This window comes from Microcebus murinus, chromosome 7, assembly GCF_040939455.1.
Source record: "Microcebus murinus isolate Inina chromosome 7, M.murinus_Inina_mat1.0, whole genome shotgun sequence".
Taxonomy (NCBI): domain Eukaryota; kingdom Metazoa; phylum Chordata; class Mammalia; order Primates; family Cheirogaleidae; genus Microcebus; species Microcebus murinus.
In genome coordinates, this window is record NC_134110.1 from 15,682,687 (window position 1) to 15,697,536 (window position 14,850).

General features: G+C 44.0%; 1 long non-coding RNA gene across 1 annotated transcript; it reads left to right on the forward strand.

Annotated features, from left to right (window-relative positions):
* Positions 1-5,651: 5,651 nt before the first annotated feature.
* Positions 5,652-14,064, forward strand: LOC105871268 (uncharacterized). The gene is made up of 3 exons (XR_001154006.2): positions 5,652-5,952; positions 8,198-8,297; positions 13,801-14,064. It is a non-coding gene; the product is annotated as an uncharacterized LOC105871268 (long non-coding RNA).
* Positions 14,065-14,850: the final 786 nt, after the last annotated feature.

Consider the following 14,850-nt stretch of genomic DNA (forward strand, 5'->3'; position numbering starts at 1 on the left):
GAATTGTTTTCCACAGTAGCTGCACCACTTTCTATTACCACCAGCAAAGTAAGAAGATTCCAGTTTCTCCACATTCTCACCAACACTTGTTCTTTTCCATGTTATTTATTAAATATTATTATATCCATCCTTATTATCTTGTACCCATCCTAGTGGGCATGAAGTGGTATTTCATTGTATCTCCCTTACTTTTGTGGAGAAAAATTTAATATCTTCTGGCTTCAAGCTTTGTTTTCAATAATTACAATTCACTCAAAAGCTTCAAAAACTGATTTGAGTTTTTTGTGTTTTTTTGGTTCCTCCATTCCTTGAATATTTGATTGAATATTTCCAACTGATTTGTTTGGAACAAAATGTAACCACAAAGCAACCAACATTTAGATGACTCATCTTCAGAAATGTTTAATTCCATTACAAGCTATTTTGGTTGATTTATAAAACATTTCTTTAAAAGCTCTAACATGTCTAAAATCTTATTCATGACTAACTGAAAAAAAAAAAAAGACTAGGCACATATTGCCATGCTGAAGTATGTTTTTGTACTCACCGTCATCTCAGTTGCAAAAAATTTGTAGTCCAATTACTAATAAGTGGGTAGAAAGGTAGATAAATAGATAACCAACTCTTCTGTTTTGAAAATAAAATGTTACAGCTTGTTCAGATGCGATTAAATTATCTGTGTACCACAACCAATTCTGTTCCATAAAATTCTTAATTTAGAAATAACAATGTTTTAACTACAATACTATGCTGCATCAAAATTTGTAATTCTGTTATCATTGTAAAAGCAATTTTATCTTCAATGTTGAAATTCTTATTTAGATTTTTTAAATTATCCATATAGTATCAGATGTTTCTGTGTTGACACAGCAAACCTTAAAAACTTGACCTTGGTCCCATGAATTGGATGAAAACATTACATTATTATTAGAGTTAGCTATTTTTCTGTTTGCAGCATCCGATGTTACTGATATAAATCAGGCATCATTTGACTGTCTGTTTGCAAAATTCTTCTGTTACCAGTGGAGCCAACACATTAACAGCTGTGGTTTCCCTTTTCTATGTGCACAAGAAAATGTGGGATTAATTAATTAATTAATTAATATTAATTTAGAAGAAAGATATTTGATCTAAGTGAAAAGTCATGCTTTACAGAGTGATATATAAAACACCATCTGCAGTTACATGTATTAAATGTAATCGATGTTAGTGCTTTTTCTGCAGATTGGCATCTTCTGGCTTTCATGTGGTCGATAAAATTGCTACAGCTCCCCTGCTGGGACAAATGTTGACAAACATCTTGTGCAGGTTATATAATTTTCATCAAATTTCATAAGGAATTTAAAGGCAGTACATAATATTTCATTAAACATATGCTTACGTTGTTTTGGGGTCATTGATGGCCATAAGGTTTGTTACCAAATAAAAAGCATTAACAATTAATCATAGTTGTGGATTTATACAATATAATAAGCAACAATATCACCAGAACAAAAACTTTCGGGCTACTCTCTAAATACTCTCTAGCAGGATTACAGCTTGTATTTTCTGCACATGTTTCACTCACTCCTAACTTATGAGTTCCCACATTATGCTAGCTCTGCTGAGCAAAGCCTGGCAGCTTGGCGACTTAGCACAGACCCTGGTATAGCTGGTATACCAAGTGGCTGGTCAGCCCAGTGGCACTGGTTATTGCCCCACCACTGTTGGAGACTGGAAGAAGCCAGCTGTCTCCCAAAACTTGTGTGTGAGCACATCGTTTTATTAGCCACCACCTGCATGTTGTCCCTGAGTTACTTTGAGTCTGGAAAGCGTTAGAGTAAAAAGGGTTTCATTCATTTTTTCAGTTTTCACATTAAGTTAAAGTGAGAACCCTATTTATTGTGCATGAGCCCTGCATGTTTTTAGTAAAGACCTTGGAAGAGCAGAAAGTGCCAAGTGGAATTCTCCCAAACCCATCCTAGCTTATTTTAATGTGACGATTATTAATAATACTTCATTGAAAGTGGGAAATCCAGGACAGAAGCCAACAAGGACAGAATGCCAGGACAATAGGCATAAACTGAGACTGTTGTAGGCAAATCCTAATGTGCGGTCACCCTGTCCTTAGCTGCCTGAAGGGGAGAAGTCCGAACTTTGAATGACAGTTAAAATGCTGACTAAATGTCTTTGCCTGCATGCTCTTAATCTGTGACTTCAAGTGACCATAGGTTTCTCTGTTGCTTAAGAGTCAGGCCAAAGGTCCCGGGCCAGTGTCTGGGAATGTGAAGGCTTCGAGAGAGAACACCAAGCAGGGCATCACCACGTACCTGTCCACCTGCAATGGAATTCCAACAAGCAATACAGGAATCAAAATCCTTCTGAAGGGATTTCTGAAACTGACTACCATCCATGTTCTACACAGGGTAGAACATGAGATCAGAAGGATTAAAATTTATTTTAAATAGAACCTTTCACACATACGCTCCCTCTTCCCACTTTTTCACGTTGCTAAGTAGGATCGCTGAGCTGGTATCTATTTTATTTCTACATTTTTAAATTGCTTTACCCCTATTGGGTTCAAACTTAAAGAAGGTGTCATCTCCTGAAGTTGATGCAGGATTGTAATGATGTGAAACTTATTTTTTAATGAGGCTTATTTTTTTTAACATTACGTAGGAAGCTAGTCATTAAGTGACTGTTGTTCTTCAAAATAGGTTATGTATTTATCCCAGTGATGATATAAAAAGAAAAACAATAATAGCTAATATGTATTAAGAACTTACTAGTATCAACTTCTGTGCTGGGTGCCATCCCTGGGCTATCTCATTAAAGCTTCACAATAAACCTATAAGGCAGATATGAGTACTGTTTTATAGATGAGGAAACTGAGGCCCTGAAGAGATGTTAAAATTAAAACTTTCAAATACATACACAGTAAGCATGTGTTCAATTCTTCTTGGTTGTTAAGACACTCAGATGGAATTTAGAGCCTGGTCTGTTTGGTTTTAAAACCTGAGCTGGTTATAATGCCCCATCTTGCCTCCCAGCTTGGCTGAGGAGAGAAAATATAGAGACAGGAAACAGAGACAAACACAAGGCAGATAGGATAAAATGCTAAACTGAACACAAGAGGGCCCAAACATTTGGCATAGCTAGGGAAACATTAGAACAAGGCACAAGGTTCCTTGGAGGTTTGTGTGGTGGCTGCCCATTCCCTGGGTGGAATATTCTGGCAAAAACCTGGGTTTGTGTTTCGTCTCAGAGGTGGCTGCCTGTCTGCGGTTACACCACGGCTCATTGACCTGGGCGCTGAGCAGTCTTTTTTGATTCTGAAATGAAAAGAGCCATATGAAAGCAACTTTCATTTGCTCCTGGGTCCGCCTGCCCATCAGGTTTGAAGGAAGATCTCCAAAGGGTTCCTCTGTGCCCAGGGGAGCCACAGCCAGCAATCGCGTCCTGTGTGTAGAATACCTTCTGACTTCTCCACCTATGTCTCTTCGTCCTTTTGCAAGACTATGTTTAGACTGGGATGTCCTATTCTTTCAGCTAAGACTGTTTAGAAATACCAGTTCTTGAAAATAATGGTTCTTGAAAATAATGGTTCACAAGCATGTTTAAATATGTCAATATTTATTTGTTTTTAGCTTTGAAATAACCAAAAAGCCTATTGGTTTTCTTTAAAAAAATAAAAGTTTAACAATTTTTTTGTTTGTTTTCAGAACACCAGCATTTCTCTGAGGGAGAGAGTTAAATATGACATGCCAAATCATCGTAGCATAACGATAGTATATTTAAAACTGTACAATGTCTAAATTATCAAATAAGTATTGAATCAAAAACACAGTTGGTGAAAGGTAAAATTTGATGACTTTTAAAAGCCAGTTACATTAAAATAAATTATACTGATTTATTTCTGCGCAGTAAGATAATTGAACCCTTCAAAATAGATATCTTTTTAAGGAATAGTAAGGTTTCAAGGAAATGCATTTCTTGATGTGGAAAAGTAGAGTGGAGAGTGTTGTGTGCTAGGGCACAAGGAAGAAAATCTTTGAGAAATGCATCAGGAGATTCCATTTGAATTAAAATACGTAATTAGCAAATAGAAAATACTGGAACCAGTTGTCACAGCAATCGCCTATTGTCTATGAAAGGGCAGAGGCTCCTGGTACAAGGAGTCCCCATTTGTGTTTCTGTGTGTGTGTGAATGTGTGTGTGCATGCACAGGAAAACGTAAGGGTTGGAGAATGTGCCAGAAGCAGAACTTCTGACACCCCATCTCAGGCTGAGTGCCCCTTGCCACACCTCACGCTTGAGAGAGGCTCGCTGCTTGCAGAGACAGCTGGGGTGGGTCAATTTTAATCTGTTGGGAAAGAGCTATTTTGATCGTCACCATGACAGTGGATGTGTCCCGAGTACTTACTATGCATGGAGCATTTTACGAGCACTGTTTCATCCAGTCCTCACACATTCCTATCAGGAAGATATTATCATCTTCTTTTCTCAAGAGCTTAGAGACATTAAAGGACTCGTCAAAGTTACACAGCTGGGAAAGGGCTGAACTGGGATTTCATGAAAGATTCTGTGAGACTCTGGGCCTAAGCAGTCTTGCTTCTGGGCCGTGAGGTCCAATTAGTAATAATGATAACTCCTGCACTCCTCAACCCAGCCCTCTGGGTTAGACGTGACTATCAGCTGCATTTAACAGATAAGGTTGTTGGGACAGGAAGCTTAGGGAACAGGTCCAACCGTACACAGCTGGTATGTGGGAGCTCTGGAATGGGACCGTGATGATTCTGCACTGCCCCCCCAACCGTGCCAAACACCTCTACACCATAGTGACTTGCTTCCAGTGACTTGCTTCCCTTCTCTGCACCATTCTAGGGGCAGTTCTAGCAGCATCAGGGCACAAAATCCATGCTGCAGACTTCCACGGTGGACAGGGACTCCACCATCAGCGACAGGTGGCTCCCTCAAGCTGCCCCTCAGTTGCACACACTGGCCACAAGAGTGGGGAGAGATCCTGCAGATGCAGGTGGGGATAAAAACAGACCGTCTGGTCTCTCAATGTTACAGGACAGAGGAGGAAGAGTTAGGAACAAACACAGCAAATAAGGGATTGAGCCACTATGAATGAAAGAGAGAAACAGGAAAAACAGTATTTTAAATGTTCATTTGGATATACAAAATGTCCTTCCATTAGAAAATATTTGCTACATGTGTTAGAACTCTTTGGGTCGTAAGTGACAGAAACCCAACTCGAAATAGCCTAAATATGAAAAGGAAATTTCTCAGTTCACTCAACTCAAAAACCCAGGAGTGTTACTGACTCAAAGCTCAGCTTCGTTCCAGGACACAAATGATGACTTCGGTTTCCTCTGCCCTCCCTGTATCCCTTCTGCTTCCCCACCAGGGCCATGGCTCTATTCTCTCCTACTCTAGATAGGCTACCTCCTGCAGCCAGGTAAGACAGCCCAGCCGAACAGTCCCAGCAGAAAGCACACATCTCTTCAAATTAATGTGCATCCATTCCTGGGGGGCTGGGGGAGAGGGGAAGGTTCTTGCCTGGGTCATATGATCATCTTGAACCAATCACTGTATCCAGAGGAAGTGGTCCTATGATTGGCCAGGCCTGGGTCATGTGTCTAGCCCCGACCAATCACTGTGTCCACCCTGGGTCATGTGCCTTCTTTTTGGAGGGAGATGAGAGTCCCCCTCCCTGATAAACCAGCAGGACCACATCGACCAGGGGAGTATCCCCCAAAGAAATGGGTGTTGGGCAGACCCAGAGAACATGATCACAAGATTTCAGGCTTCCAACTTCAGGAATTTATTTGGGAAATTATTTCTGATGCAGCTACCTGTGCCTGGGGAAAGTCAATACAGAAAAGTAACAAAAATTTCAGGAAGAGTTTGTAACCACTCTCCACAGCACGTGGGAAAATTGTAGCCATCTAAGCCTGAGACTCTAAGGTAAAGCCCTTTCAAGACTGTTAGAAATTTTAAAATGAATCCCGAAAGGGAAAGAGAGGGTGAAAGCTTGTCTGGCTGGTCTTTGCAGTTAAAATGACGTACAAACGAGCTGGAGAAGCCAGAAGCCTTTCTCACCGGGTCCGGGGTGGCGCGGTTGGCTCGGGCAGGTCTCCAGGAACTGTCCACCTGGGGCTGCTCCCCCAGGCCTCAGCCCCACAGCGCGCCCCGGTCACAGCCAGGGCCCACCTGTGCCTCTGGGACCGACTGAAGGACTTCTGCTCTCAGGGCTCTCCTCTGGCACTCACAAGCACTAAATTCACATTTTTTTAAAATCCCATTTTCCAAAAAAGGCAGCAGACTCTCCTCCCCCACAAAGCAAATAGAAAACAGCACATTCTAGGAAGGCCCTCCCTGACCAATGTTTGTGCCCATGTCATTACTAAGTATTCCCGCTTCCAACGGCTGCCCACGGCTCCTTAATGACTGCTCTATTTCTGCGGCCGGCCCTCCATAAATCCTTCCGGGCGCTCTCCTCTGAACAGGCCTCTTCTCACCCCGGCCGGCCCGGGCCTCCCTCCCAGCCGCGTAAACACGCGCAGGCTGCAGGGGACGCCCTGACGGGCCCGGCCTGGGCATTCACGATGGTCGCAGCAGCGGTGGGAAGGGGGGCTGCCTCCCGCCCAGGGCTTGAGAGGATCAGGGCCCCGAGGCTCCGGGCAGGGTTGTGATGAGACATTGATAGGGCTGAGAAAGGCCTTAGGCAAGACTTGGCGAAAGGAGCGTCCTGAGACCAAGCTGAGGTATTAATGTATGTTTCCTCCTCCGCGCCTTTCCCTCCTCCACCCTGTTTCCGAGCACGCAGTCCGGCCTTTCGTAATTCTTTACCTCGGGGATTTTTGCCCCCACGGAAAGCTCAAAGCATGTGTGTGTCCAGGCGAAGGGGATCCCGTCTTGAAAAACTCCCCGCTCACTGCACAGTTCTGCTGGAGGTCCCAAAGCAGAATGGGGAGAGAGGGGACTATCTTCAGGGCCAGAAAACACTCTTCCTGGTTCTCAAGGAAGCCGGATGGCCCCTGCCGAGAGTCCCAGGCTGGATAATGCAGCCCCCAGGGACCTCACAGCTTGACCAATGCCACTATGATGCTGCCATAATAGACAGGAGGGTGGTGGCCCCTGCCAACCCCCTGGAGCCCCCATGGGCCTCTCTGATCTTTTAAAGACAACAAGAGGGAGCTCTGCTTCTGAGTCGGATGAAATGTCCCTCAAGTCCACTGGCTGGAGGCTCAGAGTCATCTGTAAGTTTATTTGAAGATGTGGTAGGCAGAATAATGGTCCCTCCAAAAATGCTCTCATCCTAATCCCCGAAATCTATAAACATGCCACCTTACACGGTGAAAGGAAATTAAGGTTGTAGGTGGAATTAAGGTTGCCTATCAGCTGACCTTGAGGTAGGGAAACTCTCCAGGATCATCCTGGTGGGCTCAATGTGAACACAAGGGTGGAAGAGGCCGTCTGAAGGAGACAATCTAGAGATTTGGAGATGCTCTGTTGCAGGCTCTGAAGATGCCTGTAGCTTCTAGAAACTGGAGAAGGCAGATAGGGATCCTCTCTTGGAGCCTTGCAAAAGAACAGCTCCAGGGTGTTGGAATTGTAAGATAATAAATCTGTGCTTTAACCCACTGAGTTTATGGTGACTTGTTACAGCAACCATAGAAAATGAATACAAAGACAATAAATGAAATCGATATTTACACACTTGGCCCCCTTCCTCTCCATAGCCTCTCCCCTCCCTTGCTGTATTTCCTTGGGACTCTCCATTTTGCCCATGTCTCAGTAGCTCCACTAACATCCAGTTCCACATAGCCAATCCCACAAGCGTTCCCTGTGTGCCGTTCCCCGTAGAATGCTGTGGAGTGCAGTGAGGCTGGAAACAAGATTATGGTATGGCCCCTTCCCTTGTGAGCTAGGGAGAGAGACAGACACACATGTGACTAATTCAGGCACCAGGCAGGCTGTGGCAAGTGTGGTTCCAGAAGTATGAACCGAGTGCTATGAGTGTAGTGGGAAGAATGAGATACATATCAGCTGGGATATGTATGAATTACTCATCTCATTTGAGAACAAAGTCAAAGGCAGGATTCAACTTAAAGTCGGATGAGAACTGCCTGGCACACATCCTTGAGTCATCTATACCTTGCCCATGGCAGACATCACTAATCAATCACTAATTCCTTTTTCTCTGTAGAGCTCAGACTGCCTCAAAAACTTTCTCAATTAAGTGCTTATCAGCAGTTGAATGGATTTGGCACCGTGGTAAAAACCTATTTGTCACATCTGTGTTTAAGGTATTTATTACACTGAGATGGTATCAGGCAAATAATGTACAAAAGAAATGTTTGAACTTCAATCACTCCTTTTCCTCTTTATTTTGCCTGGAGGTGCCCCATTTGGGTTATCTGTACCCTCCAGTTATCTCAGATCCTCTGGTAACTAAGGTTCCTATTCCTAAAATATCTCTGGCTTGTATTGCAGTCCCTCTGGGCAAGACAATAGAGAATGTTCCTCCCGGGGCAATAATGAAAGAATGTGATGAGCTCTAGACCTCAAAGGCAAAAGATGTTGGTGTCGGGTATAAGTAAGCAAGAAGGTTTAGGAACTAAATTTTTAAAAGATGAGCTTCCAAAAGTGATTGTCCTTGCTACCCAGGTATGCCCTGAGGAAATGGCAAAGCGGCTTTGGGCAGCAGCCAGAGGGAATATGACCCAGCATTCTAAACATTCCACCAAGGTGGAATGGGTGGTCAGGGAGGTGGACCAGGGATGCTGGCATGGCCCTGTCTGAACTACCTATCTTTAATATTTTAATGGTAAATTCATATGTTTTCACTTTTAAAAAATCCAAGCAGCAGAAAGATATACAATTAAGTTTCCTTTTCCTCTAACATCATTCCAACTCTCCAAAGATAACCTTTAAGTTTTAAAGAAATCTTCCTAGAAAAATTCTATGCACAGAATATATATGTATGTTAGGTGCCTCTCCTCCGCTTGCCTCCCACCATAAACGCAAATGGGATCCTGATCATGCGGAACACACTACTCTCAAATGTCCTCACTTTCACCAGCTAATCATTCCATGATGGCACCTATGGGAGCAAGACTGGGCACTAGAGCCAGACCTCCTGGGGTGAAATCCTGGCTGGGCATTTACTGCTTGAGTGAGTGTTGGCAAGTTCCTTAACTTCTCCGTGCCCCCTACATATGGGGAGATATCTCCAGAAACATTATGGAAAATACATTTTTCCTCTACAGAAGTCTTATTGTTGGCCAATGTAGTATGGTATATTTGTTCATATAATATTTACACACACACACACATATTGAAATCTATGATATCTGGTATATGTAACTATCTCAGTTTGGTCCAGGTTCAAAAGCAATGCCACAGTCGCTGTGGTTCAATGGCTCCCTCCTCTCGAGGTCCTCCCTCCCAGGGCTGGATCACTGACTCGACAGCCACCATCTCTAGTGCCCGGGGGAAATCCCCCTCATGGGCAGACTCAGCTGCTGCTGTTGTCCCCCAAGACTCAGCTCAAAGAGCTCCCGATTCCTAAGCATCCCTAACGCCCCCTTCAGTTGGGTATAGCTGGTCCATCCACACACCTCTGCTATGTCACCGACACTCCTGTCACAATCCTTTTCCTGTGTGCCTGTTTTCTCTACTAGGAGGCAGGGACTCTGGCTTGTTTATCTTTTTGATCCCGGTGAAAGTGCTCAGTGTTTGAAAAAGTATGCACATTCTGGGAGAGTTGAATGAATGAATAAATAAATAAAGTCTAGACATCTCAGGCTTACCATGTTCAAAACAGAACTCTGGACTCCCCATGCTCTCCTTCCCACCCTGGTAAACAGCACCCCACCATCCATTCGGCCAAGCCAAGAACCTTGGTGCCATGTTTGATTCCTCTCTTTCCTCACACCCATCATTGCAGCCCAGTGCTCCAACTCCAAAATACGCCCCCAATCCCATCCTTTCCTTCCACCTGCCTCACCACCACCCAGTTCAGAGCCACAGCCATCTCTGTCCTCCATCCGGCAACAGCTTCCTATCCTGTCTCCCTGCCTCCTCTCTCATCCCACCTGCAGTCCAGCCTTCACTCCGAAGTCAGAGTGATCTTTCTACGGAGCCAAGCGCGTCCTGCTTCTTGCCTGCTTAACGCCCTCTGTCCAGGGACTTTCCATGGCCCTTGCTATAGAGCCCAAACGTCTTGCTGTGGGCTACAGGCCAGCTGATCTGAATCTTGCCCATCAGTTCCCCCGTTGCGCACCAGTCTTCTCGATCCCCCAACCATTCTGGCAGACCCCCAACCTCCTGAAAGTGTCCTGAGCATGTCAAGCCCTCTCCTCTCTCTGGAGTGGTTCTGCTGACCTCAGCTGCCCCCTTCTCTTCATCCGGGACTCAGCATAAATTCCACCCCCTCCAAAGGCCTCCCTGGTGACTCTCCCCAAGTCACTCACCAGCACTCTGTCTTACTTATTTCACTTACTACTTTGAAATTATCCTACTTATTGTCTATTTCTTGCCCTGCCAGAATGTCAGCCCAAGAAAGCAGAGACCTTTCTTGTCTTGTTCACTCCTGTATCCCTTGTGCCTAGAACAGGGCCTGGTATGTCACAGCTGCTTGGAAAATATTTGTGGGAGGAAGGAATGCCTGATAACCTCTTTTTGCCATTTTTCCTAGAGAAGCTGTGCAGTGATCTCAAAGGGTTGCAATACCGGTGCTGCCAGCTAGAAGGAAAGTTGAATTTGAAGAACATTTGATAGGATGGTTTTTAAAGCTTTTGGTTTCTACGGTGCTTACTATCCCTTTTCCTATCTTTGCAAAGGAGGTTAAAACTGTGGAGAAGCCACTTTGAGTAATGGAAACGTGTTAGGACCATCATCTCCACCCAAAAGCCACTTTGAATCCTAATGCTTTGAGACAATTAAGAGAGCAGAGAGAAAGTGCCTACATAATTCTTATTTCAAAACAGGAGCCTTAAGCTTCATAGTATCGATGGTGTTAGCAACTAGTTAAGAAATCTTGATATTAGTCAAGATAGATACAATTGAAATGGAGTCTGAGGGACCTTAGATATCTATAATAAGCTTAAAGTCAAGAACTAAGAAAAGATGTTCCCCATGGAACAATCTTCCCAAAGAAAACCAAGAACATTCAAACTGATGTGTTCTCAAACCATTCCAGAGAGTTGTACTGCCGCTAAAAAGGAATCACCCATCTGTGTTTACATGTGGACTTATTCATAGTCCCAAAATATGGTTGTAGTATCAAGTGAGGCTGGGGCACCCTTTCGGTTTGCAAATTGCTGAACTGCACTTGGAAAACCTTATTCAAGGAGTGGTGATTGGAGTGAGTACCTCAGTAATATTTTGACACCTTCTGTGGGAGAATGAGAGGATGGCCCCAAAAAGTGCTATGTCATATAGACATATTGAGCACCTGGTATTTGGGACATAACTAAAGGCTTAGCTCTAGTGGTATAACTATCAACATCAGGTTGGAAACAACAAAATAAAATATCTATCGAGCTTGTTGTTAAAAACCAACACACTCAGGGGTTCCGTGCCATTTTCTGCCCTAATATACCTGAAGAATATCCCTTACCCCAATTCTAACAGTGGCTCACTCTGGGAGAGGGCAAGAGGAGAAGAAAACTCAACCCTTGAGGGGATGTGTGACAGATGTGTAGTCTAAAAAAGCCTCCCCCAGGTAATTCTTGTATACTCTCTGGGGGGGGGGTCAGGACCCCCACTTTTCCACCAGAGAATCACTGCAGTCATCTTTTTATTGAATTTACACTTTAAAAAGTGAATCTGATGGAAAGAAAATCAGTGATTCTCTGGAGCTTAGGGTGGCAAGGACTTGACTGTAAACGGGCATGGTAGAACTTTCTGGGACAGTGGCTGTCTTCCAATGCTGATTAATGGTGACGGTTGCACAACTCTATGCTACTAAAACTTATCCAACTGTATACTTAAAATGGGTGTATTTTATGGTATGAAAATTAAACCTGAACAAAGGGGCTAAAAAGTGGATCAACCCATTATATCTGTATGTGTAGATATAATGTCCAAACCAAGCTGAAGTTCTCCACCCAACTTCTCCAGCATTCCCTGTTATCTCAATGAATGGTGTCATATCCACCCAGATGCCTGGGCGTCTGTCATCCTTAGTCTCTCTCCACCTACGTCTGACTTACACCTCTCCTACATCTGACCAGTTCTACTGCTCTAATATCTCTGGGATCTGTTCACTTCTCCCTGTCCCTGACACCACTATCTCATTCAGGCTGTCACAGTCTCTCCTGAAAGGCTATGCTCACCTCCTGATGATGGCCTTGCCCTTACCTCCCTGTGTACTTTCCTCTCTACCCCAAGGATAAAACTCCATTTCCTCAGCAGGGCACAGTTTACATGACCTCCCACAACCTAGCATCTGTTTATTTTCCCAGCCTTTATCTCTTGGCAAACCAAACCCTAAACCAAATTGACCTACTTATCCTTATCTATTCCCTGAAACAAGATAAGCTTCCTTTTCTCCTTTGCTCACATTGCCTTCTCCCCACCCACAATCACCACTAGGGCAGAGACAGTGGGTTGCTTCCCAATGCTCCCCCTTCTCCTTTAGAGACAACACTGGCTTTTACTTGGGCATACTGCCATACAAAAGACCTCATACCTGCCTTGCAGCTATGTGGAGCAGTGTGATAAAATTTGGCCAATGAGGAAAGAGTGGCATATCAGAAGGTCTCCTTAGAAAGTAAAGGCCTTTCTTTCTTTCCTTCCACCTTAATGCTGCCTGGAATGAGCTTCTGCAACCATCATACACCAAGAGGTGACCTGGGGAATGGAAGCTACACATGGCAGTGCAACAAGATAGCAGGACCTTGGATTGCTGACACCAGACAGCAGTGTCCTCCCTGGACTTTGTTTATCTGTGAAAGAAATTAGCTTCTACCTTGTTTCTGCCATTATTTGCTTGGATCTTTGTTATTTGTAGATAAATAAGATCTAAATTAATTTATATAAAGAGTGCTTTCAAGCCCCATTTTGACAGATTGACCTACTCTTTTGTCCACCTAACTCTTGTTTTTTTCTGTAACACCCAGCTGAGGTGCTGTCTACTCTGGGGAAGCCGTTCTGGCCTCTCAAAGGCAGGTCCGATGCCCCCCTCCTCTGGCTTCTATAGCCTCCCCCCCCCCCGCCCTTTGTCCCATCATGCACTGTGATGGATCAAATCAGTTCACATTTTGCCACTATCACCAGATTCTCTACAGGAAAGGACCTTCCTCACTTCCCTTTGTATGCCCAGTACTAGGCATCAGGTCTGGCACAGTAGGTTCTCAAGGCGCTTGCTGGGTAAGAAGAGAATGTGTTTAACCCCCAAATCATTAACCCACAAGCAACACCCACGCAGCAACCTTGAAAAGAAACCAAGTGAGAAATCATTTCAATTTTATATCAGCTCTGCCTCTCTGGAGATATCTGTAAATGACAGATCTGGACAGATTACATACAACAATAATTGTCACAGAAACAATCAGAATTTCACTTGAAATATCAAGAAACATGAGCCATGCTCTTAAATTTGTAAAAGGTTGGGTAAATCAAACTCTTTCTGCCAAGGTACCTAAGGACATGCTAAAAAGTTACTGACTCAGGAAGGAAAATATCAAGAAGTTGAAAAGAGAAAATAAGTGACTGTTCTATGAAAACAACTTGAATAAACCCAGAATAAATGTTCAGGCTAGTAAGTGTATTGATCTAAAATAGATTCCTATCTCGTTTCAGACGCCACCTACCTGAAGACGCGTTAGGCACGCACATCTCAGTATGCTCCGTTGCATTTCTAAAACCTGGCGTGTGGTTTCATAATCCAACGAGCTTTGGGAACCAAAGTGGAAATTCAAAATCTTAAAGACCAATTCTAATCTCAACGGGGAGATTAAAAATAAGGGCAATTATGAAATAAAACTGAAGGCTGAATCGGGCAGGTTGGAGAGGTACAAAAACACCCAAATTAACGTGGAAAAGACACAAATTCTGGGAATTAAAAGCAACAGCTCCAAACTTGTTCTGTGTATCACTCCACCAGTTTCAAAGCCACAGATATCACGGTGGTTCGCACAGTAAGAGTGATCTCACTTGGAAGTGTCCATTGATACCGACTTCCAATCAGATTACGTGGGAAAGAAGTTTTTCTTCCTTACAGAATTTCCGCATCGACGTCAACAGCATGAGTGAATGCCTCACACGTGGGACTAAACTGCCTTACACAAGGGACTAAACTGTGATATTTTAACGTGCCTAAACTCTGATGAAATCATGGAAGGCATCACAGCAGGGAGTGAACCCCAGGGAGGCTATTAGCAATTCGGCATCTCACTGAATGTGGGAATGTGAATGCCTCATACCCCTGTACAGCAAGCACCCACGATGGTGCCACGTTGGCTTCTGTATTTCCAATTTACCCACCCAGATTATCTGATTGCTTTCCCTCCCTCCCCCATCCCTTTCACTCCTGGGACTCTCCAAGCAGCAGGGATCTCTCAGGGGGGTTGATAAGAGAGTGTGCAACAGTACAGCTAGCAGCCCTGTTTGCTGAAAATACAGGGGAAGCGGTTTAGGCACTAATGCCTGTTCAGGGGCTCGGAGGAGACAATATTAAAGCCTAGACTGGAGTTTCAAAGACTCTTTAACTCGCAGGGTGTTTGCCCTGGTGGGCAGCAGCAGGAATTTACCCAACACCAGCCCCTGGTCCCTGACATTTGAAAAATGGCAGTTTTAAAAACCAGGAGCGATTGAGTCGGTTAAGGTATGCATTTCACCAAAGTGCTAGAG